Genomic DNA, 27,031 nt, shown 5'->3' on the forward strand with positions numbered 1-27,031 from the left:
CCTTGACCGAATAGCGCTGCAGCTCCGAAACCGAAGAGGAAAGAGAAATACGAATTGAAACCGTCGGCAGTGCCCTGTGTTCGCAGGCGGTCACCCGCCCAAGCACTGACAACGCCCAGCTTCGCGCAGTAGCGGTGATCGGACGAGAAACTTTGTGTTCACCGTGCTGTGACCAGTGAAGTGTTTTAGCGCGTCCCGACAAGTCGCGTTCTGGTCCCCTATCAGCTCCCACACAATGTGACGACTTCTTTGTTACCATACTTCCCCGCCGAAATCGGCGTTGCCTTTTTGAAAGAGTGAAATCGTAGTGGCCCTTGGGGGGATCCAACCCACGACCTTCGCGTTATTAGCACGACGCTCTAACCGACTGAGCTAACGGGCCTCGGGAATTGTTCTGCGTATTGCCATGTAACATTTCTATGGTAGCAGTCCAACAGTGGACCAGCGTCTCTTCTCCCTTTATTCCGCTGCTCGTAGTAATTTCATTGCGTGCCCGTTTCTCTCGACTGTTTTCAGCTGACGTTTATGAACCAGTAGCTATAATGCGAGGAGGACGTGAAACAGCCTTTCGCAGGGTCAAAACTTGTCGTGACTTTTGCCGAAAAATTCCGTTCCGGTACCGGGAATCGAACCCGGGCCTCCTGGGTGAAAGCCAGGTATCCTAGCCACTTTTTTTTTTTTTTTTTTTTTTTTTTTTTTTGAAGCAGACACTCTACCACTCGAACGAATATATCTATTGAAAAAAATATTAAAGAATATCCACCACACAGCCACTTCAAAAGAAGTACAGTACTGAAATTAAAATCCTAAAACATGACTATATAATGTAGACTGCTTACTGAAATAAAAGTTAAAACACGAAAACTTCAGTCCTGGTGTAGAGAAGAAACATACATAAAGGCGGCAAATTCAGAAACAGTATAAAAGAAAATGGCTCACACAGGTGACCTTAGCCAACACCCTCTCTTTCAAATGTCAGGCTAAGCATATTGGCAAAATCATCTCGGAGGCCTGGCAATCGCAAGCGCTGCCAGTAAGCAGTAAGCATGTACTGCCGAAACGCTAGGTGTCCATCCTCTTCATGACAACTGTTGACAAAATGTACGAAATGGCCAATCAACCACATGACGGTATGGAGCTTCGTCCGCGGAAAAAAGGAAGAATCGGGCCGGACGATGATGTCAATAGTATAAGCGGCTTCAGCAGACCTAGTGACAAAAGCAAGTTGTTTCCTGAGCCAACGCCAATTAGCAAGGTGCCCACAGCAGGTGAATCGATGTTCAAGGGTATCCAGGAGACCACACCGAGTACAGGTGTCCGTGTCAGAAAGACCAATACGGTGCAGTCGTACATTGGTGGGAACCAAATTATTTATTACCCTATACCACGTGGACGCCACGGCCATAGAGTGGATCGGCAGACTAACGTTCTTCCAGACGTTCCTCCAGGACACAGATGGAGACGCCAGTTCTATTGGATTGGGACTGGCCAGCCCCTCCCAGCGGGCAATCAAGCTCTTGGTCGTTGGCACCGGTCGCCGCAAGAAGACGTCACCGAGGGAACTCACCGCAATGTAAAATTCCCGAATGTGTTTCAACTTAAAATTTAGGCGTCCGACATCGACAGGTGGAGCAAGGCTCGCCGGACGCACAACAGTAAAAAGCCTGGATGTAATTGAAGTCACTTCTTGCGTAACAATTAGAGTCGTTCGGCGGACGTACAAAGCAGACGCCTTGCGAGTAATGTCAGAGAGGCCCAAGCCTCCGGAGAGACGCGGTTTCGTCATTACCTCGTAACGTAACTTGAATAGATGGCCCTTCCATATAAACCTGCTAGACAATTGGCGCAACCTTTTCGCCACCATCATGGGAAGTGGGAACAGCTGAGCAACATAATAAGCTTTACATAGGACGTAGGTGTCTAAAATTCGGACTTTTTGCAAAATGGTAGCAGAGCGCTGCTCATGGACCATCAGAGCCCCCTGTATCTTCTCGGTGACAGATTTCCAATTGAGAGCCGCCATTTTTAGAGGACACCGATCAATGATAATCCCCAAGGACGTATGGCGATCGACAAAAGTGGCCCAAGGGACGTCAGCATCGCGAAATCCTCGAATATCAAGGAACTTACATTTACCCTGATTGAGACGCGCTCCAGAGACACGACAGTATGCATCAACTGCCCCTTTCAACAACGGGATATCATCTCGTTGACGGAGGAGAACAACGACATCATCCGCATATGCCTTAACCGAGAGCTTCCCACCAGAGAGGGACATACCCTGAAGCTTGAGAGCAGTAGTCCGAAGCAGCGGTTCCAGGGACAAAACGAATAAAGACATAGAGAGCGGACTACCCTGAGGCACTCCGCGGCGGATAGCAATGGGCGGCGTCAGCTGCCCATTGACAGACACCCGAGCTGTTATTCCCCTGTACAAATTGCCAAGAACACCACGTGATGAAGCGTTAAAACCTATTGTACCTAAAACACGATCTAAAAACACATGACTGACGTGATCAAAAGCCTTATAAAAATCAAGGAAGGCAAAGGCACAATGTACGTTTGTAACCGCCGCAACCGAGACAACATCCCGATATTCGGCTACTGGTGTCAGAATAGATCTATCATGAAAACAACATTGATGTGCACCAATCACACCCCGAAGCAGAGAAGACAGCCGGCTATTGAGCGCTCTAGCAGCTGTCTTATAGTCAAAATTCAGCAATGTGAGCGGACGAAGATTGGCAGCAGATAAACGACCAGAGGACTTCGGAATTAAAACAATTTTCCCTACTTTAAAATCGGCAGGCACATCCATCCCTCTGACAATCTCATTTAAAATCTGCGTAAAAATGCCACCCAAAAGAGGCCAAAAACGGAGATAAAATTCTTTAGGCAGGCCGTCTGGACCCGGCGATTTACTGGACGGAGAGCGAGCAATAAAATCGAAAACATCATCTACCTGGAACTCCCGGAGAAATTCGCCGTTCGCGTCAGGCGCGATCGTCGCAGTTAGATCCCCAAAGACATCATCCGAAAGAGACTCACCAGAATCATCGGCAGAATAGAGACTAGTGTAATACTGATGAAGAGCACGAACCATTTCCTCCTGTGCACTAAGCTGTCGCCCATCATCCACCGTAAGAGAAGAGATGAAGGAGCGACGACGACGAGTCTGATGCCGTAGCAGGTGGTACAAGGATGTCAGTTCACCTTCAACAAGAGAGTGAGGTTTCGACTTAACTCGCAGACCATCCATCTGTCGTCGTTTAAGGCTCAAGAGCTTGGCTTTAATACGACGAACATCATGGATCCGCAGTGGAGAGGTACCCGCCGCGTCATATAGTTCACGCAGGACAGAGTAGTAATATTCATACGTGTTCTTAAAATCACGCGTCCTAGCAGCACAGTAGAAAATCAAAGTCTGACGAATCTTGGGCTTGGCAAACGCAGTCCACCAAACCAGCAAGGAGGGGTATCGCGGGACAGAGCGAAGACATCGCTCCCACACGCCACTGATAACATCATCCATAGCACTGTCGGCAAGGTGGGAAACATTTAACATCCACTGGGAACGATAAAGTTTTGCAGGTTGGCGACTAAGATTTACAGTTGCAGTAAAAGCACAATGGTCAGAAAAACTAGTAGGAATAACATCGACAGAAAGAATTTTATCACATAAAAAATCAGATAAATAGAATCTGTCGAGTCTACTGCATGAGGACGCGGTAAAAAACGTATATTTCACCAGGGTTGGATATTTGTGTTCCCAAACATCACGCAGATGCATCGTACGAACTAAGTCATGTAAATCACGGCAGTAATTAAAATTGGGGGACTGGTCTGCAGGGCGTAAAACACAATTAAAATCGCCTCCGAGCAGGAGACTCCGAGGACTCTGGCGCAAAAGATAAATAAGCTCTTCTTTATAAAAGCGCGATCGAGCCACAGTGTGACCCGAACCAGAGGGGGCATACAAAACAACGAGGCGGAGATCAAAAAGACGACAACCAATCCCACGGCCAGAGTCAAGGAATTCAATGTCAGTAATAGGAATGCCCTCTCGAAAGAAAAGAGCAGTTCCTGTTGAATATTCCGGCGCGACATTAAAAACAGTTTGAAATCCAGGTAGAGAGAGATCAGAAAACAACACTTTCTGCAAAAACACTACGTCCGCACAGGCGTCGTAAATAAACTGCCGCAAAGAGGCAATGCGAACGTCGGACTCAATACGGTTAACATTTAAGGTAAGAAAGGTGTATGCTTGAACCATAGAGAGAAAAGCGAGAAAACAAATCACCTACACCGACGCACCAGCGTCACAGTCCATAGCAGGGGTGACGGAGGCATCCGAGGGAGGGGGACTGCTACCCCGTTCCGCGGATCCCTTACGTTTCGGTTTTTTACGAACAGCATTAACGTTCGGCTGAACGCGTAACTTGCGTCGGCTGACGGGCAAGGAAACTTCAGCCGCCGGTGACGTAGGAGGGTCAAGTTCTGTATCCGACACCACCCGCGCCGGTCCACATGCGGGATCCGGGGTCGCGGGGGAAACATCCGACAAAACGGAATGGTCAACACCTGCACTAGCTTCCGGCAAACATGGACTGCACGGAGGCGAAACGTGAGCAGGAAGGTCCGAGGCCGCAGAGTTGGAAGGAAGCGGAGCAGCTCCGCTGGCAGAGGTATGGGGCAGCGAAGCAGGAAGTTGTCGCGGCTCCACTTGTTGTGACATCGAAGTCGGTTCGGAAGACGGCGCCAACAGGCCCGACCGACGACCCGACTCGAGAGAAGCTGCGTCGGAGGCCGGAGGGGCGCCAGCAGCCGCCACCGGAACCGCTACCTCAGGAGGGCAGGGAGCAGCTACAGTACACAGTGGCTCGGAGGATGCCGGTCGCTCGGACTGGGGCATCTCAGGGAGATCCTCATCCGTACTATTTCCATCGTGTGGGCGACGCCTCTTATTATTCAAAAGTGGCACACCCACCTGAGGGACAGACGGAACAACATCAGATTTAGCACGCAAAGGAGGAAATTCTGTATCAGGGGTGCGCAAAACCTGTGGCGGGGCGCTACTACCACTGGACTGTGCTACACCAAGAGCAGAACCACCTGCAACGAGGTCAGCGACCGTTAACTTGCGACGCTGTTCGAGAGAATTTTTTAAAACAAAAACTCTCCGCGGACAGTCGGTACGCACGTGACCACTTTCATTGCACAAAAAACAGGTGCCAACCTGACCACTATATGTTACATGGACACGATATCCACCGATCTGCAGGTGAGATGGAATATTCTGCTTAACGTGCATTTCGACTGAACGAATACCACTGTAACATTGCAGGCGATGTTGGCTTGACCAGCGTTCAAGGCGAATGCTCTTTACATCACCATACTTCTGTAGACCCTCCTTAAGATAGACATTATCCACCTCCGGTGGAAGGTTGTAAACACGAACATTGGTATACGTGATGGAAGCATTGGAAAGCAGCACGGTACTTACAGAATCATCCCGATGCCGAAAGAGAACTTGATGACCATATTTAGAAAGAATTTTATCAACCTGAAGTGGGTCCATAAACTTAACAAAGAAAACATACAGTTCGGTATCAAAATAAGCAGTGTGCACCTGATCCGAATGAACACCAAAGGTATCTACCAACCAATCATGAATCTCAAGAGAACTAGGTTGCACATGGCGGGTTGACTTGTCAAAAGCAAAACTAACTGTAGCCTGACGAGGAATAACCTGGGACGACATTTTCAAAATATGCGGTCGAAACCGCTACACAAAAAACACTGAAATAAGGACAGAAAGTAACACAAGGTACGAAACAACGACGGAGAAATACTCTCAGAAGTTGCAACACAACACGTAACAAAAACGATAGTCCACTATACGTAACGCTACGGCGGAGCGGAAGACTAGGCACGTCCACACTGCACGGCGTCTAAAGCGGAACTGGCTGGAAGTGGAAGGAGCACCTTCGAATGTAGCGAGAATTCTTGCCAGTATTCGTACATGAAGTGATGTCGAAGGATCAGGTAATCAAAATCGCGAAACAGCCACTTTCGTATGGCGGATGCTTTGTGCTGGAAGCAGCCTAGCTATGAAAACAGCTATGGACACAGAGTACTGTCGAAAACTGCGTGCTGACACAGAACGCTACGTAGTGGGCGGATTGTTCGTGACACGATAACATTTGCACTACACACGGTCGAAATACTGTCACACAACTCAAGCAGCTCTTTCAGCATTCACATACACTGGTGTTCAGCACAGCGCATGTCGTAGGTGTCAGATTAAGAAACCTCTTTGAGAATATGGTCCAGCTAGGATGCTGCAACTAGCAAGTGCGGCAAGATCTCAGTAGGTGGCGGGGTGCAGACTTGCTTACTTGTGCGGCCTGTTGGTCTAGGGGTATGATTCCTGCTTTGGGTGCAGGAGGTCCCGGGTTCAAATCCCGGACAGGCCCTACTTTTCACTTTCGCGACAACCCAGCACTACGATAAACTTGCGAGTCTCTGAAAGTAAGCCATGCAGCAGGACAAACTGCATGTCGGGCCACCGGCCCATGAGACTCTCAGGTGCGCTTTATGGAAGGCAATCTACGTGGCAGGATTAAGCCGTCTCCGCTTACTTATATCTATACGTAAAGACTGGCACGTACAACGATTCTATTCGTTCCCCAGGAACTAGTACATCGCATGCAAGTTTGGTAAATGCATGCGCATGCAGCACCCAAAACGGTGAGATGTCTTTCCTGCGGGGAGGAACAGCTGAGGTCGTCTTCTCGCAGTTGAACCCCTTACGTCCCGTTATTAATCCTAGTAGCAAAAGCATAAGCATTTGGAGCGCTCCCCATTCACGTGTGGACTGCTATTAACATTTTGCATTTCATGATCCTAGTTAAATTTCTGCATATACAATTCCAACCACCGGCTCGTACACATTTCTAGAAACGATCGCAAAACACAGCGTCAGGTTCCACCGAGACTCGAACTCGGATCGCTGGATTCAAAGTCCAGAGTGCTAACCATTACACCATGGAACCGGATGCCTGTAGCGCTCTTAAATTCAGTGGTATCATGTAATTAAGCCCATAAGATGCGATGTCATTACACGTATGGTCCTCAGGAAGTGTTTGCGTGGCTAATGAAGCAACCAAGTAGGCTGGAAGTGGAAGGAGCACCTTCGAATGTAGCGAGAATTCTTGCCAGTATTCGTACATGAAGTGATGTCGAAGGATCAGGTAATCAAAATCGCGAAACAGCCACTTTCGTATGGCGGATGCTTTGTGCTGGAAGCAGCCTAGCTATGAAAACAGCTATGGACACAGAGTACTGTCGAAAACTGCGTGCTGACACAGAACGCTACGTAGTGGGCGGATTGTTCGTGACACGATAACATTTGCACTACACACGGTCGAAATACTGTCACACAACTCAAGCAGCTCTTTCAGCATTCACATATACTGGTGTTCAGCACAGCGCATGTCGTAGGTGTCAGATTAAGAAACCTCTTTGAGAATATGGTCCAGCTAGGATGCTGCAACTAGCAAGTGCGGCAAGATCTCAGTAGGTGGCGGGGTGCAGACTTGCTTACTTGTGCGGCCTGTTGGTCTAGGGGTATGATTCCTGCTTTGGGTGCAGGAGGTCCCGGGTTCAAATCCCGGACAGGCCCTACTTTTCACTTTCGCGACAACCCAGCACTACGATAAACTTGCGAGTCTCTGAAAGTAAGCCATGCAGCAGGACAAACTGCATGTCGGGCCACCGGCCCATGAGACTCTCAGGTGCGCTTTATGGAAGGCAATCTACGTGGCAGGATTAAGCCGTCTCCGCTTACTTATATCTATACGTAAAGACTGGCACGTACAACGATTCTATTCGTTCCCCAGGAACTAGTACATCGCATGCAAGTTTGGTAAATGCATGCGCATGCAGCACCCAAAACGGTGAGATGTCTTTCCTGCGGGGAGGAACAGCTGAGGTCGTCTTCTCGCAGTTGAACCCCTTACGTCCCGTTATTAATCCTAGTAGCAAAAGCATAAGCATTTGGAGCGCTCCCCATTCACGTGTGGACTGCTATTAACATTTTGCATTTCATGATCCTAGTTAAATTTCTGCATATACAATTCCAACCACCGGCTCGTACACATTTCTAGAAACGATCGCAAAACACAGCGTCAGGTTCCACCGAGACTCGAACTCGGATCGCTGGATTCAAAGTCCAGAGTGCTAACCATTACACCATTTTTTTTTTTTTTTTTTTTTTTTTATTTATATTACTGACGCGAGAGCTGACGCTCTCCAATCGGCCTATATCAAGAGGACAAGCACGCGAAACGACTGAGAGAGGTATGGCGAGGCGGCCACCACATTACTTATGCCTCAAGTAAATACCTGCTGCCTGTTATCATGTATTATCTGATGTTACATGTTCTGTCAGACAAATTCAGTTTTATTACTAGTACATTTCTTTTTTTTTTTTTTTTTTTCTTTGTTGAAAATTTTACAACACGCTCCTTCATTTCACTGTGGCCGCACGGCGCGACTTGGCATACCGAGAGGCAAAACGTGGCGCCAGTGCCCTTGACCGAATAGCGCTGCAGCTCCGAAACCGAAGAGGAAAGAGAAATACGAATTGAAACCGTCGGCAGTGCCCTGTGTTCGCAGGCGGTCACCCGCCCAAGCACTGACAACGCCCAGCTTCGCGCAGTAGCGGTGATCGGACGAGAAACTTTGTGTTCACCGTGCTGTGACCAGTGAAGTGTTTTAGCGCGTCCCGACAAGTCGCGTTCTGGTCCCCTATCAGCTCCCACACAATGTGACGACTTCTTTGTTACCATACTTCCCCGCCGAAATCGGCGTTGCCTTTTTGAAAGAGTGAAATCGTAGTGGCCCTTGGGGGGATCCAACCCACGACCTTCGCGTTATTAGCACGACGCTCTAACCGACTGAGCTAACGGGCCTCGGGAATTGTTCTGCGTATTGCCATGTAACATTTCTATGGTAGCAGTCCAACAGTGGACCAGCGTCTCTTCTCCCTTTATTCCGCTGCTCGTAGTAATTTCATTGCGTGCCCGTTTCTCTCGACTGTTTTCAGCTGACGTTTATGAACCAGTAGCTATAATGCGAGGAGGACGTGAAACAGCCTTTCGCAGGGTCAAAACTTGTCGTGACTTTTGCCGAAAAATTCCGTTCCGGTACCGGGAATCGAACCCGGGCCTCCTGGGTGAAAGCCAGGTATCCTAGCCACTTTTTTTTTTTTTTTTTTTTTTTTTTTTTGAAGCAGACACTCTACCACTCGAACGAATATATCTATTGAAAAAAATATTAAAGAATATCCACCACACAGCCACTTCAAAAGAAGTACAGTACTGAAATTAAAATCCTAAAACATGACTATATAATGTAGACTGCTTACTGAAATAAAAGTTAAAACACGAAAACTTCAGTCCTGGTGTAGAGAAGAAACATACATAAAGGCGGCAAATTCAGAAACAGTATAAAAGAAAATGGCTCACACAGGTGACCTTAGCCAACACCCTCTCTTTCAAATGTCAGGCTAAGCATATTGGCAAAATCATCTCGGAGGCCTGGCAATCGCAAGCGCTGCCAGTAAGCAGTAAGCATGTACTGCCGAAACGCTAGGTGTCCATCCTCTTCATGACAACTGTTGACAAAATGTACGAAATGGCCAATCAACCACATGACGGTATGGAGCTTCGTCCGCGGAAAAAAGGAAGAATCGGGCCGGACGATGATGTCAATAGTATAAGCGGCTTCAGCAGACCTAGTGACAAAAGCAAGTTGTTTCCTGAGCCAACGCCAATTAGCAAGGTGCCCACAGCAGGTGAATCGATGTTCAAGGGTATCCAGGAGACCACACCGAGTACAGGTGTCCGTGTCAGAAAGACCAATACGGTGCAGTCGTACATTGGTGGGAACCAAATTATTTATTACCCTATACCACGTGGACGCCACGGCCATAGAGTGGATCGGCAGACTAACGTTCTTCCAGACGTTCCTCCAGGACACAGATGGAGACGCCAGTTCTATTGGATTGGGACTGGCCAGCCCCTCCCAGCGGGCAATCAAGCTCTTGGTCGTTGGCACCGGTCGCCGCAAGAAGACGTCACCGAGGGAACTCACCGCAATGTAAAATTCCCGAATGTGTTTCAACTTAAAATTTAGGCGTCCGACATCGACAGGTGGAGCAAGGCTCGCCGGACGCACAACAGTAAAAAGCCTGGATGTAATTGAAGTCACTTCTTGCGTAACAATTAGAGTCGTTCGGCGGACGTACAAAGCAGACGCCTTGCGAGTAATGTCAGAGAGGCCCAAGCCTCCGGAGAGACGCGGTTTCGTCATTACCTCGTAACGTAACTTGAATAGATGGCCCTTCCATATAAACCTGCTAGACAATTGGCGCAACCTTTTCGCCACCATCATGGGAAGTGGGAACAGCTGAGCAACATAATAAGCTTTACATAGGACGTAGGTGTCTAAAATTCGGACTTTTTGCAAAATGGTAGCAGAGCGCTGCTCATGGACCATCAGAGCCCCCTGTATCTTCTCGGTGACAGATTTCCAATTGAGAGCCGCCATTTTTAGAGGACACCGATCAATGATAATCCCCAAGGACGTATGGCGATCGACAAAAGTGGCCCAAGGGACGTCAGCATCGCGAAATCCTCGAATATCAAGGAACTTACATTTACCCTGATTGAGACGCGCTCCAGAGACACGACAGTATGCATCAACTGCCCCTTTCAACAACGGGATATCATCTCGTTGACGGAGGAGAACAACGACATCATCCGCATATGCCTTAACCGAGAGCTTCCCACCAGAGAGGGACATACCCTGAAGCTTGAGAGCAGTAGTCCGAAGCAGCGGTTCCAGGGACAAAACGAATAAAGACATAGAGAGCGGACTACCCTGAGGCACTCCGCGGCGGATAGCAATGGGCGGCGTCAGCTGCCCATTGACAGACACCCGAGCTGTTATTCCCCTGTACAAATTGCCAAGAACACCACGTGATGAAGCGTTAAAACCTATTGTACCTAAAACACGATCTAAAAACACATGACTGACGTGATCAAAAGCCTTATAAAAATCAAGGAAGGCAAAGGCACAATGTACGTTTGTAACCGCCGCAACCGAGACAACATCCCGATATTCGGCTACTGGTGTCAGAATAGATCTATCATGAAAACAACATTGATGTGCACCAATCACACCCCGAAGCAGAGAAGACAGCCGGCTATTGAGCGCTCTAGCAGCTGTCTTATAGTCAAAATTCAGCAATGTGAGCGGACGAAGATTGGCAGCAGATAAACGACCAGAGGACTTCGGAATTAAAACAATTTTCCCTACTTTAAAATCGGCAGGCACATCCATCCCTCTGACAATCTCATTTAAAATCTGCGTAAAAATGCCACCCAAAAGAGGCCAAAAACGGAGATAAAATTCTTTAGGCAGGCCGTCTGGACCCGGCGATTTACTGGACGGAGAGCGAGCAATAAAATCGAAAACATCATCTACCTGGAACTCCCGGAGAAATTCGCCGTTCGCGTCAGGCGCGATCGTCGCAGTTAGATCCCCAAAGACATCATCCGAAAGAGACTCACCAGAATCATCGGCAGAATAGAGACTAGTGTAATACTGATGAAGAGCACGAACCATTTCCTCCTGTGCACTAAGCTGTCGCCCATCATCCACCGTAAGAGAAGAGATGAAGGAGCGACGACGACGAGTCTGATGCCGTAGCAGGTGGTACAAGGATGTCAGTTCACCTTCAACAAGAGAGTGAGGTTTCGACTTAACTCGCAGACCATCCATCTGTCGTCGTTTAAGGCTCAAGAGCTTGGCTTTAATACGACGAACATCATGGATCCGCAGTGGAGAGGTACCCGCCGCGTCATATAGTTCACGCAGGACAGAGTAGTAATATTCATACGTGTTCTTAAAATCACGCGTCCTAGCAGCACAGTAGAAAATCAAAGTCTGACGAATCTTGGGCTTGGCAAACGCAGTCCACCAAACCAGCAAGGAGGGGTATCGCGGGACAGAGCGAAGACATCGCTCCCACACGCCACTGATAACATCATCCATAGCACTGTCGGCAAGGTGGGAAACATTTAACATCCACTGGGAACGATAAAGTTTTGCAGGTTGGCGACTAAGATTTACAGTTGCAGTAAAAGCACAATGGTCAGAAAAACTAGTAGGAATAACATCGACAGAAAGAATTTTATCACATAAAAAATCAGATAAATAGAATCTGTCGAGTCTACTGCATGAGGACGCGGTAAAAAACGTATATTTCACCAGGGTTGGATATTTGTGTTCCCAAACATCACGCAGATGCATCGTACGAACTAAGTCATGTAAATCACGGTAGTAATTAAAATTGGGGGACTGGTCTGCAGGGCGTAAAACACAATTAAAATCGCCTCCGAGCAGGAGACTCCGAGGACTCTGGCGCAAAAGATAAATAAGCTCTTCTTTATAAAAGCGCGATCGAGCCACAGTGTGACCCGAACCAGAGGGGGCATACAAAACAACGAGGCGGAGATCAAAAAGACGACAACCAATCCCACGGCCAGAGTCAAGGAATTCAATGTCAGTAATAGGAATGCCCTCTCGAAAGAAAAGAGCAGTTCCTGTTGAATATTCCGGCGCGACATTAAAAACAGTTTGAAATCCAGGTAGAGAGAGATCAGAAAACAACACTTTCTGCAAAAACACTACGTCCGCACAGGCGTCGTAAATAAACTGCCGCAAAGAGGCAATGCGAACGTCGGACTCAATACGGTTAACATTTAAGGTAAGAAAGGTGTATGCTTGAACCATAGAGAGAAAAGCGAGAAAACAAATCACCTACACCGACGCACCAGCGTCACAGTCCATAGCAGGGGTGACGGAGGCATCCGAGGGAGGGGGACTGCTACCCCGTTCCGCGGATCCCTTACGTTTCGGTTTTTTACGAACAGCATTAACGTTCGGCTGAACGCGTAACTTGCGTCGGCTGACGGGCAAGGAAACTTCAGCCGCCGGTGACGTAGGAGGGTCAAGTTCTGTATCCGACACCACCCGCGCCGGTCCACATGCGGGATCCGGGGTCGCGGGGGAAACATCCGACAAAACGGAATGGTCAACACCTGCACTAGCTTCCGGCAAACATGGACTGCACGGAGGCGAAACGTGAGCAGGAAGGTCCGAGGCCGCAGAGTTGGAAGGAAGCGGAGCAGCTCCGCTGGCAGAGGTATGGGGCAGCGAAGCAGGAAGTTGTCGCGGCTCCACTTGTTGTGACATCGAAGTCGGTTCGGAAGACGGCGCCAACAGGCCCGACCGACGACCCGACTCGAGAGAAGCTGCGTCGGAGGCCGGAGGGGCGCCAGCAGCCGCCACCGGAACCGCTACCTCAGGAGGGCAGGGAGCAGCTACAGTACACAGTGGCTCGGAGGATGCCGGTCGCTCGGACTGGGGCATCTCAGGGAGATCCTCATCCGTACTATTTCCATCGTGTGGGCGACGCCTCTTATTATTCAAAAGTGGCACACCCACCTGAGGGACAGACGGAACAACATCAGATTTAGCACGCAAAGGAGGAAATTCTGTATCAGGGGTGCGCAAAACCTGTGGCGGGGCGCTACTACCACTGGACTGTGCTACACCAAGAGCAGAACCACCTGCAACGAGGTCAGCGACCGTTAACTTGCGACGCTGTTCGAGAGAATTTTTTAAAACAAAAACTCTCCGCGGACAGTCGGTACGCACGTGACCACTTTCATTGCACAAAAAACAGGTGCCAACCTGACCACTATATGTTACATGGACACGATATCCACCGATCTGCAGGTGAGATGGAATATTCTGCTTAACGTGCATTTCGACTGAACGAATACCACTGTAACATTGCAGGCGATGTTGGCTTGACCAGCGTTCAAGGCGAATGCTCTTTACATCACCATACTTCTGTAGACCCTCCTTAAGATAGACATTATCCACCTCCGGTGGAAGGTTGTAAACACGAACATTGGTATACGTGATGGAAGCATTGGAAAGCAGCACGGTACTTACAGAATCATCCCGATGCCGAAAGAGAACTTGATGACCATATTTAGAAAGAATTTTATCAACCTGAAGTGGGTCCATAAACTTAACAAAGAAAACATACAGTTCGGTATCAAAATAAGCAGTGTGCACCTGATCCGAATGAACACCAAAGGTATCTACCAACCAATCATGAATCTCAAGAGAACTAGGTTGCACATGGCGGGTTGACTTGTCAAAAGCAAAACTAACTGTAGCCTGACGAGGAATAACCTGGGACGACATTTTCAAAATATGCGGTCGAAACCGCTACACAAAAAACACTGAAATAAGGACAGAAAGTAACACAAGGTACGAAACAACGACGGAGAAATACTCTCAGAAGTTGCAACACAACACGTAACAAAAACGATAGTCCACTATACGTAACGCTACGGCGGAGCGGAAGACTAGGCACGTCCACACTGCACGGCGTCTAAAGCGGAACTGGCTGGAAGTGGAAGGAGCACCTTCGAATGTAGCGAGAATTCTTGCCAGTATTCGTACATGAAGTGATGTCGAAGGATCAGGTAATCAAAATCGCGAAACAGCCACTTTCGTATGGCGGATGCTTTGTGCTGGAAGCAGCCTAGCTATGAAAACAGCTATGGACACAGAGTACTGTCGAAAACTGCGTGCTGACACAGAACGCTACGTAGTGGGCGGATTGTTCGTGACACGATAACATTTGCACTACACACGGTCGAAATACTGTCACACAACTCAAGCAGCTCTTTCAGCATTCACATACACTGGTGTTCAGCACAGCGCATGTCGTAGGTGTCAGATTAAGAAACCTCTTTGAGAATATGGTCCAGCTAGGATGCTGCAACTAGCAAGTGCGGCAAGATCTCAGTAGGTGGCGGGGTGCAGACTTGCTTACTTGTGCGGCCTGTTGGTCTAGGGGTATGATTCCTGCTTTGGGTGCAGGAGGTCCCGGGTTCAAATCCCGGACAGGCCCTACTTTTCACTTTCGCGACAACCCAGCACTACGATAAACTTGCGAGTCTCTGAAAGTAAGCCATGCAGCAGGACAAACTGCATGTCGGGCCACCGGCCCATGAGACTCTCAGGTGCGCTTTATGGAAGGCAATCTACGTGGCAGGATTAAGCCGTCTCCGCTTACTTATATCTATACGTAAAGACTGGCACGTACAACGATTCTATTCGTTCCCCAGGAACTAGTACATCGCATGCAAGTTTGGTAAATGCATGCGCATGCAGCACCCAAAACGGTGAGATGTCTTTCCTGCGGGGAGGAACAGCTGAGGTCGTCTTCTCGCAGTTGAACCCCTTACGTCCCGTTATTAATCCTAGTAGCAAAAGCATAAGCATTTGGAGCGCTCCCCATTCACGTGTGGACTGCTATTAACATTTTGCATTTCATGATCCTAGTTAAATTTCTGCATATACAATTCCAACCACCGGCTCGTACACATTTCTAGAAACGATCGCAAAACACAGCGTCAGGTTCCACCGAGACTCGAACTCGGATCGCTGGATTCAAAGTCCAGAGTGCTAACCATTACACCATGGAACCGGATGCCTGTAGCGCTCTTAAATTCAGTGGTATCATGTAATTAAGCCCATAAGATGCGATGTCATTACACGTATGGTCCTCAGGAAGTGTTTGCGTGGCTAATGAAGCAACCAAGTAGGCTGGAAGTGGAAGGAGCACCTTCGAATGTAGCGAGAATTCTTGCCAGTATTCGTACATGAAGTGATGTCGAAGGATCAGGTAATCAAAATCGCGAAACAGCCACTTTCGTATGGCGGATGCTTTGTGCTGGAAGCAGCCTAGCTATGAAAACAGCTATGGACACAGAGTACTGTCGAAAACTGCGTGCTGACACAGAACGCTACGTAGTGGGCGGATTGTTCGTGACACGATAACATTTGCACTACACACGGTCGAAATACTGTCACACAACTCAAGCAGCTCTTTCAGCATTCACATACACTGGTGTTCAGCACAGCGCATGTCGTAGGTGTCAGATTAAGAAACCTCTTTGAGAATATGGTCCAGCTAGGATGCTGCAACTAGCAAGTGCGGCAAGATCTCAGTAGGTGGCGGGGTGCAGACTTGCTTACTTGTGCGGCCTGTTGGTCTAGGGGTATGATTCCTGCTTTGGGTGCAGGAGGTCCCGGGTTCAAATCCCGGACAGGCCCTACTTTTCACTTTCGCGACAACCCAGCACTACGATAAACTTGCGAGTCTCTGAAAGTAAGCCATGCAGCAGGACAAACTGCATGTCGGGCCACCGGCCCATGAGACTCTCAGGTGCGCTTTATGGAAGGCAATCTACGTGGCAGGATTAAGCCGTCTCCGCTTACTTATATCTATACGTAAAGACTGGCACGTACAACGATTCTATTCGTTCCCCAGGAACTAGTACATCGCATGCAAGTTTGGTAAATGCATGCGCATGCAGCACCCAAAACGGTGAGATGTCTTTCCTGCGGGGAGGAACAGCTGAGGTCGTCTTCTCGCAGTTGAACCCCTTACGTCCCGTTATTAATCCTAGTAGCAAAAGCATAAGCATTTGGAGCGCTCCCCATTCACGTGTGGACTGCTCTTAACATTTTGCATTTCATGATCCTAGTTAAATTTCTGCATATACAATTCCAACCACCGGCTCGTACACATTTCTAGAAACGATCGCAAAACACAGCGTCAGGTTCCACCGAGACTCGAACTCGGATCGCTGGATTCAAAGTCCAGAGTGCTAACCATTACACCATGGAACCGGATGCCTGTAGCGCTCTTAAATTCAGTGGTATCATGTAATTAAGCCCATAAGATGCGATGTCATTACACGTATGGTCCTCAGGAAGTGTTTGCGTGGCTAATGAAGCAACCAAGTAGGCTGGAAGTGGAAGGAGCACCTTCGAATGTAGCGAGAATTCTTGCCAGTATTCGTACATGAAGTGATGTCGAAGGATCAGGTAATCAAAATCGCGAAACAGCCACTTTCGTATGGCGGATGCTTTGTGCTGGAAGCAGCCTAGCTATGAAAACAGCTATGGACACAGAGTACTGTCGAAAACTGCGTGCTGACACAGAACGCTACGTAGTGGGCGGATTGTTCGTGACACGATAACATTTGCACTACACACGGTCGAAATACTGTCACACAACTCAAGCAGCTCTTTCAGCATTCACATACACTGGTGTTCAGCACAGCGCATGTCGTAGGTGTCAGATTAAGAAACCTCTTTGAGAATATGGTCCAGCTAGGATGCTGCAACTAGCAAGTGCGGCAAGATCTCAGTAGGTGGCGGGGTGCAGACTTGCTTACTTGTGCGGCCTGTTGGTCTAGGGGTATGATTCCTGCTTTGGGTGCAGGAGGTCCCGGGTTCAAATCCCGGACAGGCCCTACTTTTCACTTTCGCGACAACCCAGCACTACGATAAACTTGCGAGTCTCTGAAAGTAAGCCATGCAGCAGGACAAACTGCATGTCGGGCCACCGGCCCATGAGACTCTCAGGTGCGCTTTATGGAAGGCAATCTACGTGGCAGGATTAAGCCGTCTCCGCTTACTTATATCTATACGTAAAGACTGGCACGTACAACGATTCTATTCGTTCCCCAGGAACTAGTACATCGCATGCAAGTTTGGTAAATGCATGCGCATGCAGCACCCAAAACGGTGAGATGTCTTTCCTGCGGGGAGGAACAGCTGAGGTCGTCTTCTCGCAGTTGAACCCCTTACGTCCCGTTATTAATCCTAGTAGCAAAAGCATAAGCATTTGGAGCGCTCCCCATTCACGTGTGGACTGCTATTAACATTTTGCATTTCATGATCCTAGTTAAATTTCTGCATATACAATTCCAACCACCGGCTCGTACACATTTCTAGAAACGATCGCAAAACACAGCGTCACGTTCCACCGAGACTCGAACTCGGATCGCTGGATTCAAAGTCCAGAGTGCTAACCATTACACCATGGAACCGGATGCCTGTAGCGCTCTTAAATTCAGTGGTATCATGTAGTTAAGCCCATAAGATGCGATGTCATTACACGTATGGTCCTCAGGAAGTGTTTGCGTGGCTAATGAAGCAACCAAGTAGGCTGGAAGTGGAAGGAGCACCTTCGAATGTAGCGAGAATTCTTGCCAGTATTCGTACATGAAGTGATGTCGAAGGATCAGGTAATCAAAATCGCGAAACAGCCACTTTCGTATGGCGGATGCTTTGTGCTGGAAGCAGCCTAGCTATGAAAACAGCTATGGACACAGAGTACTGTCGAAAACTGCGTGCTGACACAGAACGCTACGTAGTGGGCGGATTGTTCGTGACACGATAACATTTGCACTACACACGGTCGAAATACTGTCACACAACTCAAGCAGCTCTTTCAGCATTCACATACACTGGTGTTCAGCACAGCGCATGTCGTAGGTGTCAGATTAAGAAACCTCTTTGAGAATATGGTCCAGCTAGGATGCTGCAACTAGCAAGTGCGGCAAGATCTCAGTAGGTGGCGGGGTGCAGACTTGCTTACTTGTGCGGCCTGTTGGTCTAGGGGTATGATTCCTGCTTTGGGTGCAGGAGGTCCCGGGTTCAAATCCCGGACAGGCCCTACTTTTCACTTTCGCGACAACCCAGCACTACGATAAACTTGCGAGTCTCTGAAAGTAAGCCATGCAGCAGGACAAACTGCATGTCGGGCCACCGGCCCATGAGACTCTCAGGTGCGCTTTATGGAAGGCAATCTACGTGGCAGGATTAAGCCGTCTCCGCTTACTTATATCTATACGTAAAGACTGGCACGTACAACGATTCTATTCGTTCCCCAGGAACTAGTACATCGCATGCAAGTTTGGTAAATGCATGCGCATGCAGCACCCAAAACGGTGAGATGTCTTTCCTGCGGGGAGGAACAGCTGAGGTCGTCTTCTCGCAGTTGAACCCCTTACGTCCCGTTATTAATCCTAGTAGCAAAAGCATAAGCATTTGGAGCGCTCCCCATTCACGTGTGGACTGCTATTAACATTTTGCATTTCATGATCCTAGTTAAATTTCTGCATATACAATTCCAACCACCGGCTCGTACACATTTCTAGAAACGATCGCAAAACACAGCGTCAGGTTCCACCGAGACTCGAACTCGGATCGCTGGATTCAAAGTCCAGAGTGCTAACCATTACACCATGGAACCGGATGCCTGTAGCGCTCTTAAATTCAGTGGTATCATGTAATTAAGCCCATAAGATGCGATGTCATTACACGTATGGTCCTCAGGAAGTGTTTGCGTGGCTAATGAAGCAACCAAGTAGGCTGGAAGTGGAAGGAGCACCTTCGAATGTAGCGAGAATTCTTGCCAGTATTCGTACATGAAGTGATGTCGAAGGATCAGGTAATCAAAATCGCGAAACAGCCACTTTCGTATGGCGGATGCTTTGTGCTGGAAGCAGCCTAGCTATGAAAACAGCTATGGACACAGAGTACTGTCGAAAACTGCGTGCTGACACAGAACGCTACGTAGTGGGCGGATTGTTCGTGACACGATAACATTTGCACTACACACGGTCGAAATACTGTCACACAACTCAAGCAGCTCTTTCAGCATTCACATACACTGGTGTTCAGCACAGCGCATGTCGTAGGTGTCAGATTAAGAAACCTCTTTGAGAATATGGTCCAGCTAGGATGCTGCAACTAGCAAGTGCGGCAAGATCTCAGTAGGTGGCGGGGTGCAGACTTGCTTACTTGTGCGGCCTGTTGGTCTAGGGGTATGATTCCTGCTTTGGGTGCAGGAGGTCCCGGGTTCAAATCCCGGACAGGCCCTACTTTTCACTTTCGCGACAACCCAGCACTACGATAAACTTGCGAGTCTCTGAAAGTAAGCCATGCAGCAGGACAAACTGCATGTCGGGCCACCGGCCCATGAGACTCTCAGGTGCGCTTTATGGAAGGCAATCTACGTGGCAGGATTAAGCCGTCTCCGCTTACTTATATCTATACGTAAAGACTGGCACGTACAACGATTCTATTCGTTCCCCAGGAACTAGTACATCGCATGCAAGTTTGGTAAATGCATGCGCATGCAGCACCCAAAACGGTGAGATGTCTTTCCTGCGGGGAGGAACAGCTGAGGTCGTCTTCTCGCAGTTGAACCCCTTACGTCCCGTTATTAATCCTAGTAGCAAAAGCATAAGCATTTGGAGCGCTCCCCATTCACGTGTGGACTGCTATTAACATTTTGCATTTCATGATCCTAGTTAAATTTCTGCATATACAATTCCAACCACCGGCTCGTACACATTTCTAGAAACGATCGCAAAACACAGCGTCAGGTTCCACCGAGACTCGAACTCGGATCGCTGGATTCAAAGTCCAGAGTGCTAACCATTACACCATGGAACCGGATGCCTGTAGCGCTCTTAAATTCAGTGGTATCATGTAATTAAGCCCATAAGATGCGATGTCATTACACGTATGGTCCTCAGGAAGTGTTTGCGTGGCTAATGAAGCAACCAAGTAGGCTGGAAGTGGAAGGAGCACCTTCGAATGTAGCGAGAATTCTTGCCAGTATTCGTACATGAAGTGATGTCGAAGGATCAGGTAATCAAAATCGCGAAACAGCCACTTTCGTATGGCGGATGCTTTGTGCTGGAAGCAGCCTAGCTATGAAAACAGCTATGGACACAGAGTACTGTCGAAAACTGCGTGCTGACACAGAACGCTACGTAGTGGGCGGATTGTTCGTGACACGATAACATTTGCACTACACACGGTCGAAATACTGTCACACAACTCAAGCAGCTCTTTCAGCATTCACATACACTGGTGTTCAGCACAGCGCATGTCGTAGGTGTCAGATTAAGAAACCTCTTTGAGAATATGGTCCAGCTAGGATGCTGCAACTAGCAAGTGCGGCAAGATCTCAGTAGGTGGCGGGGTGCAGACTTGCTTACTTGTGCGGCCTGTTGGTCTAGGGGTATGATTCCTGCTTTGGGTGCAGGAGGTCCCGGGTTCAAATCCCGGACAGGCCCTACTTTTCACTTTCGCGACAACCCAGCACTACGATAAACTTGCGAGTCTCTGAAAGTAAGCCATGCAGCAGGACAAACTGCATGTCGGGCCACCGGCCCATGAGACTCTCAGGTGCGCTTTATGGAGGGCAATCTACGTGGCAGGATTAAGCCGTCTCCGCTTACTTATATCTATACGTAAAGACTGGCACGTACAACGATTCTATTCGTTCCCCAGGAACTAGTACATCGCATGCAAGTTTGGTAAATGCATGCGCATGCAGCACCCAAAACGGTGAGATGTCTTTCCTGCGGGGAGGAACAGCTGAGGTCGTCTTCTCGCAGTTGAACCCCTTACGTCCCGTTATTAATCCTAGTAGCAAAAGCATAAGCATTTGGAGCGCTCCCCATTCACGTGTGGACTGCTATTAACATTTTGCATTTCATGATCCTAGTTAAATTTCTGCATATACAATTCCAACCACCGGCTCGTACACATTTCTAGAAACGATCGCAAAACACAGCGTCAGGTTCCACCGAGACTCGAACTCGGATCGCTGGATTCAAAGTCCAGAGTGCTAACCATTACACCATGGAACCGGATGCCTGTAGCGCTCTTAAATTCAGTGGTATCATGTAGTTAAGCCCATAAGATGCGATGTCATTACACGTATGGTCCTCAGGAAGTGTTTGCGTGGCTAATGAAGCAACCAAGTAGGCTGGAAGTGGAAGGAGCACCTTCGAATGTAGCGAGAATTCTTGCCAGTATTCGTACATGAAGTGATGTCGAAGGATCAGGTAATCAAAATCGCGAAACAGCCACTTTCGTATGGCGGATGCTTTGTGCTGGAAGCAGCCTAGCTATGAAAACAGCTATGGACACAGAGTACTGTCGAAAACTGCGTGCTGACACAGAACGCTACGTAGTGGGCGGATTGTTCGTGACACGATAACATTTGCACTACACACGGTCGAAATACTGTCACACAACTCAGCAGCTCTTTCAGCATTCACATACACTGGTGTTCAGCACAGCGCATGTCGTAGGTGTCAGATTAAGAAACCTCTTTGAGAATATGGTCCAGCTAGGATGCTGCAACTAGCAAGTGCGGCAAGATCTCAGTAGGTGGCGGGGTGCAGACTTGCTTACTTGTGCGGCCTGTTGGTCTAGGGGTATGATTCCTGCTTTGGGTGCAGGAGGTCCCGGGTTCAAATCCCGGACAGGCCCTACTTTTCACTTTCGCGACAACCCAGCACTACGATAAACTTGCGAGTCTCTGAAAGTAAGCCATGCAGCAGGACAAACTGCATGTCGGGCCACCGGCCCATGAGACTCTCAGGTGCGCTTTATGGAAGGCAATCTACGTGGCAGGATTAAGCCGTCTCCGCTTACTTATATCTATACGTAAAGACTGGCACGTACAACGATTCTATTCGTTCCCCAGGAACTAGTACATCGCATGCAAGTTTGGTAAATGCATGCGCATGCAGCACCCAAAACGGTGAGATGTCTTTCCTGCGGGGAGGAACAGCTGAGGTCGTCTTCTCGCAGTTGAACCCCTTACGTCCCGTTATTAATCCTAGTAGCAAAAGCATAAGCATTTGGAGCGCTCCCCATTCACGTGTGGACTGCTATTAACATTTTGCATTTCATGATCCTAGTTAAATTTCTGCATATACAATTCCAACCACCGGCTCGTACACATTTCTAGAAACGATCGCAAAACACAGCGTCAGGTTCCACCGAGACTCGAACTCGGATCGCTGGATTCAAAGTCCAGAGTGCTAACCATTACACCATGGAACCGGATGCCTGTAGCGCTCTTAAATTCAGTGGTATCATGTAATTAAGCCCATAAGATGCGATGTCATTACACGTATGGTCCTCAGGAAGTGTTTGCGTGGCTAATGAAGCAACCAAGTAGGCTGGAAGTGGAAGGAGCACCTTCGAATGTAGCGAGAATTCTTGCCAGTATTCGTACATGAAGTGATGTCGAAGGATCAGGTAATCAAAATCGCGAAACAGCCACTTTCGTATGGCGGATGCTTTGTGCTGGAAGCAGCCTAGCTATGAAAACAGCTATGGACACAGAGTACTGTCGAAAACTGCGTGCTGACACAGAACGCTACGTAGTGGGCGGATTGTTCGTGACACGATAACATTTGCACTACACACGGTCGAAATACTGTCACACAACTCAAGCAGCTCTTTCAGCATTCACATACACTGGTGTTCAGCACAGCGCATGTCGTAGGTGTCAGATTAAGAAACCTCTTTGAGAATATGGTCCAGCTAGGATGCTGCAACTAGCAAGTGCGGCAAGATCTCAGTAGGTGGCGGGGTGCAGACTTGCTTACTTGTGCGGCCTGTTGGTCTAGGGGTATGATTCCTGCTTTGGGTGCAGGAGGTCCCGGGTTCAAATCCCGGACAGGCCCTACTTTTCACTTTCGCGACAACCCAGCACTACGATAAACTTGCGAGTCTCTGAAAGTAAGCCATGCAGCAGGACAAACTGCATGTCGGGCCACCGGCCCATGAGACTCTCAGGTGCGCTTTATGGAGGGCAATCTACGTGGCAGGATTAAGCCGTCTCCGCTTACTTATATCTATACGTAAAGACTGGCACGTACAACGATTCTATTCGTTCCCCAGGAACTAGTACATCGCATGCAAGTTTGGTAAATGCATGCGCATGCAGCACCCAAAACGGTGAGATGTCTTTCCTGCGGGGAGGAACAGCTGAGGTCGTCTTCTCGCAGTTGAACCCCTTACGTCCCGTTATTAATCCTAGTAGCAAAAGCATAAGCATTTGGAGCGCTCCCCATTCACGTGTGGACTGCTATTAACATTTTGCATTTCATGATCCTAGTTAAATTTCTGCATATACAATTCCAACCACCGGCTCGTACACATTTCTAGAAACGATCGCAAAACACAGCGTCAGGTTCCACCGAGACTCGAACTCGGATCGCTGGATTCAAAGTCCAGAGTGCTAACCATTACACCATGGAACCGGATGCCTGTAGCGCTCTTAAATTCAGTGGTATCATGTAATTAAGCCCATAAGATGCGATGTCATTACACGTATGGTCCTCAGGAAGTGTTTGCGTGGCTAATGAAGCAACCAAGTAGGCTGGAAGTGGAAGGAGCACCTTCGAATGTAGCGAGAATTCTTGCCAGTATTCGTACATGAAGTGATGTCGAAGGATCAGGTAATCAAAATCGCGAAACAGCCACTTTCGTATGGCGGATGCTTTGTGCTGGAAGCAGCCTAGCTATGAAAACAGCTATGGACACAGAGTACTGTCGAAAACTGCGTGCTGACACAGAACGCTACGTAGTGGGCGGATTGTTCGTGACACGATAACATTTGCACTACACACGGTCGAAATACTGTCACACAACTCAAGCAGCTCTTTCAGCATTCACATACACTGGTGTTCAGCACAGCGCATGTCGTAGGTGTCAGATTAAGAAACCTCTTTGAGAATATGGTCCAGCTAGGATGCTGCAACTAGCAAGTGCGGCAAGATCTCAGTAGGTGGCGGGGTGCAGACTTGCTTACTTGTGCGGCCTGTTGGTCTAGGGGTATGATTCCTGCTTTGGGTGCAGGAGGTCCCGGGTTCAAATCCCGGACAGGCCCTACTTTTCACTTTCGCGACAACCCAGCACTACGATAAACTTGCGAGTCTCTGAAAGTAAGCCATGCAGCAGGACAAACTGCATGTCGGCCCACCGGCCCATGAGACTCTCAGGTGCGCTTTATGGAAGGCAATCTACGTGGCAGGATTAAGCCGTCTCCGCTTACTTATATCTATACGTAAAGACTGGCACGTACAACGATTCTATTCGTTCCCCAGGAACTAGTACATCGCATGCAAGTTTGGTAAATGCATGCGCATGCAGCACCCAAAACGGTGAGATGTCTTTCCTGCGGGGAGGAACAGCTGAGGTCGTCTTCTCGCAGTTGAACCCCTTACGTCCCGTTATTAATCCTAGTAGCAAAAGCATAAGCATTTGGAGCGCTCCCCATTCACGTGTGGACTGCTATTAACATTTTGCATTTCATGATCCTAGTTAAATTTCTGCATATACAATTCCAACCACCGGCTCGTACACATTTCTAGAAACGATCGCAAAACACAGCGTCAGGTTCCACCGAGACTCGAACTCGGATCGCTGGATTCAAAGTCCAGAGTGCTAACCATTACACCATGGAACCGGATGCCTGTAGCGCTCTTAAATTCAGTGGTATCATGTAATTAAGCCCATAAGATGCGATGTCATTACACGTATGGTCCTCAGGAAGTGTTTGCGTGGCTAATGAAGCAACCAAGTAGGCTGGAAGTGGAAGGAGCACCTTCGAATGTAGCGAGAATTCTTGCCAGTATTCGTACATGAAGTGATGTCGAAGGATCAGGTAATCAAAATCGCGAAACAGCCACTTTCGTATGGCGGATGCTTTGTGCTGGAAGCAGCCTAGCTATGAAAACAGCTATGGACACAGAGTACTGTCGAAAACTGCGTCCTGACACAGAACGCTACGTAGTGGGCGGATTGTTCGTGACACGATAACATTTGCACTACACACGGTCGAAATACTGTCACACAACTCAAGCAGCTCTTTCAGCATTCACATACACTGGTGTTCAGCACAGCGCATGTCGTAGGTGTCAGATTAAGAAACCTCTTTGAGAATATGGTCCAGCTAGGATGCTGCAACTAGCAAGTGCGGCAAGATCTCAGTAGGTGGCGGGGTGCAGACTTGCTTACTTGTGCGGCCTGTTGGTCTAGGGGTATGATTCCTGCTTTGGGTGCAGGAGGTCCCGGGTTCAAATCCCGGACAGGCCCTACTTTTCACTTTCGCGACAACCCAGCACTACGATAAACTTGCGAGTCTCTGAAAGTAAGCCATGCAGCAGGACAAACTGCATGTCGGGCCACCGGCCCATGAGACTCTCAGGTGCGCTTTATGGAAGGCAATCTACGTGGCAGGATTAAGCCGTCTCCGCTTACTTATATCTATACGTAAAGACTGGCACGTACAACGATTCTATTCGTTCCCCAGGAACTAGTACATCGCATGCAAGTTTGGTAAATGCATGCGCATGCAGCACCCAAAACGGTGAGATGTCTTTCCTGCGGGGAGGAACAGCTGAGGTCGTCTTCTCGCAGTTGAACCCCTTACGTCCCGTTATTAATCCTAGTAGCAAAAGCATAAGCATTTGGAGCGCTCCCCATTCACGTGTGGACTGCTATTAACATTTTGCATTTCATGATCCTAGTTAAATTTCTGCATATACAATTCCAACCACCGGCTCGTACACATTTCTAGAAACGATCGCAAAACACAGCGTCAGGTTCCACCGAGACTCGAACTCGGATCGCAGGATTCAAAGTCCAGAGTGCTAACCATTACACCAAGGAACTGGATGCCTGTAGCGCTCTTAAATTCAGTGGTATCATGTAATTAAGCCCATAAGATGCGATGTCATTACACGTATGGTCCTCAGGAAGTGTTTGAGTGGCTAATGAAGCAACCAAGTAGGCTGGAAGTGGAAGGAGCACCTTCGAATGTAGCGAGAATTCTTGCCAGTATTCGTACATGAAGTGATGTCGAAGGATCAGGTAATCAAAATCGCGAAACAGCCACTTTCGTATGGCGGATGCTTTGTGCTGGAAGCAGCCTAGCTATGAAAACAGCTATGGACACAGAGTACTGTCGAAAACTGCGTGCTGACACAGAACGCTACGTAGTGGGCGGATTGTTCGTGACACGATAACATTTGCACTACACACGGTCGAAATACTGTCACACAACTCAAGCAGCTCTTTCAGCATTCACATACACTGGTGTTCAGCACAGCGCATGTCGTAGGTGTCAGATTAAGAAACCTCTTTGAGAATATGGTCCAGCTAGGATGCTGCAACTAGCAAGTGCGGC

General features: G+C 48.5%; 24 non-coding genes across 24 annotated transcripts; 12 read left to right on the plus strand and 12 right to left on the minus strand.

Annotated features, from left to right (window-relative positions):
• Window positions 1-308: 308 nt before the first annotated feature.
• Trnai-aau lies at window positions 309-382 on the minus strand. The gene has a single exon. It is a non-coding gene; the product is annotated as a tRNA-Ile (tRNA).
• Window positions 383-6,404: 6,022 nt separating this feature from the next.
• Window positions 6,405-6,476, plus strand: Trnap-ugg. Its single transcript has one exon. It is a non-coding gene; the product is annotated as a tRNA-Pro (tRNA).
• A 507-nt stretch (window positions 6,477-6,983) lies between these two features.
• Trnaq-uug lies at window positions 6,984-7,055 on the minus strand. Its single transcript has one exon. It is a non-coding gene; the product is annotated as a tRNA-Gln (tRNA).
• A 557-nt stretch (window positions 7,056-7,612) lies between these two features.
• On the plus strand, window positions 7,613-7,684 carry Trnap-ugg. Its single transcript has one exon. It is a non-coding gene; the product is annotated as a tRNA-Pro (tRNA).
• A 1,217-nt stretch (window positions 7,685-8,901) lies between these two features.
• Window positions 8,902-8,975, minus strand: Trnai-aau. The gene has a single exon. It is a non-coding gene; the product is annotated as a tRNA-Ile (tRNA).
• A 6,020-nt stretch (window positions 8,976-14,995) lies between these two features.
• Window positions 14,996-15,067, plus strand: Trnap-ugg. The gene has a single exon. It is a non-coding gene; the product is annotated as a tRNA-Pro (tRNA).
• Window positions 15,068-15,574: 507 nt separating this feature from the next.
• Trnaq-uug lies at window positions 15,575-15,646 on the minus strand. Its single transcript has one exon. It is a non-coding gene; the product is annotated as a tRNA-Gln (tRNA).
• Window positions 15,647-16,203: 557 nt separating this feature from the next.
• Trnap-ugg lies at window positions 16,204-16,275 on the plus strand. The gene has a single exon. It is a non-coding gene; the product is annotated as a tRNA-Pro (tRNA).
• Window positions 16,276-16,782: 507 nt separating this feature from the next.
• On the minus strand, window positions 16,783-16,854 carry Trnaq-uug. Its single transcript has one exon. It is a non-coding gene; the product is annotated as a tRNA-Gln (tRNA).
• A 557-nt stretch (window positions 16,855-17,411) lies between these two features.
• Trnap-ugg lies at window positions 17,412-17,483 on the plus strand. The gene has a single exon. It is a non-coding gene; the product is annotated as a tRNA-Pro (tRNA).
• Window positions 17,484-17,986: 503 nt separating this feature from the next.
• On the minus strand, window positions 17,987-18,062 carry Trnaq-uug. Its single transcript has one exon. It is a non-coding gene; the product is annotated as a tRNA-Gln (tRNA).
• A 557-nt stretch (window positions 18,063-18,619) lies between these two features.
• Window positions 18,620-18,691, plus strand: Trnap-ugg. Its single transcript has one exon. It is a non-coding gene; the product is annotated as a tRNA-Pro (tRNA).
• Window positions 18,692-19,198: 507 nt separating this feature from the next.
• Window positions 19,199-19,270, minus strand: Trnaq-uug. The gene has a single exon. It is a non-coding gene; the product is annotated as a tRNA-Gln (tRNA).
• A 557-nt stretch (window positions 19,271-19,827) lies between these two features.
• Window positions 19,828-19,899, plus strand: Trnap-ugg. The gene has a single exon. It is a non-coding gene; the product is annotated as a tRNA-Pro (tRNA).
• Window positions 19,900-20,406: 507 nt separating this feature from the next.
• On the minus strand, window positions 20,407-20,478 carry Trnaq-uug. The gene has a single exon. It is a non-coding gene; the product is annotated as a tRNA-Gln (tRNA).
• A 557-nt stretch (window positions 20,479-21,035) lies between these two features.
• Window positions 21,036-21,107, plus strand: Trnap-ugg. The gene has a single exon. It is a non-coding gene; the product is annotated as a tRNA-Pro (tRNA).
• A 507-nt stretch (window positions 21,108-21,614) lies between these two features.
• Trnaq-uug lies at window positions 21,615-21,686 on the minus strand. The gene has a single exon. It is a non-coding gene; the product is annotated as a tRNA-Gln (tRNA).
• A 556-nt stretch (window positions 21,687-22,242) lies between these two features.
• On the plus strand, window positions 22,243-22,314 carry Trnap-ugg. Its single transcript has one exon. It is a non-coding gene; the product is annotated as a tRNA-Pro (tRNA).
• A 507-nt stretch (window positions 22,315-22,821) lies between these two features.
• Trnaq-uug lies at window positions 22,822-22,893 on the minus strand. Its single transcript has one exon. It is a non-coding gene; the product is annotated as a tRNA-Gln (tRNA).
• A 557-nt stretch (window positions 22,894-23,450) lies between these two features.
• Window positions 23,451-23,522, plus strand: Trnap-ugg. The gene has a single exon. It is a non-coding gene; the product is annotated as a tRNA-Pro (tRNA).
• Window positions 23,523-24,029: 507 nt separating this feature from the next.
• On the minus strand, window positions 24,030-24,101 carry Trnaq-uug. The gene has a single exon. It is a non-coding gene; the product is annotated as a tRNA-Gln (tRNA).
• A 557-nt stretch (window positions 24,102-24,658) lies between these two features.
• Trnap-ugg lies at window positions 24,659-24,730 on the plus strand. Its single transcript has one exon. It is a non-coding gene; the product is annotated as a tRNA-Pro (tRNA).
• A 507-nt stretch (window positions 24,731-25,237) lies between these two features.
• Window positions 25,238-25,309, minus strand: Trnaq-uug. Its single transcript has one exon. It is a non-coding gene; the product is annotated as a tRNA-Gln (tRNA).
• A 557-nt stretch (window positions 25,310-25,866) lies between these two features.
• Window positions 25,867-25,938, plus strand: Trnap-ugg. The gene has a single exon. It is a non-coding gene; the product is annotated as a tRNA-Pro (tRNA).
• The last annotated feature ends 1,093 nt before the right edge of the window (window positions 25,939-27,031 follow it).

This window comes from Schistocerca piceifrons, chromosome 2 (genome assembly GCF_021461385.2).
Source record: "Schistocerca piceifrons isolate TAMUIC-IGC-003096 chromosome 2, iqSchPice1.1, whole genome shotgun sequence".
NCBI classification, from domain to species: domain Eukaryota; kingdom Metazoa; phylum Arthropoda; class Insecta; order Orthoptera; family Acrididae; genus Schistocerca; species Schistocerca piceifrons.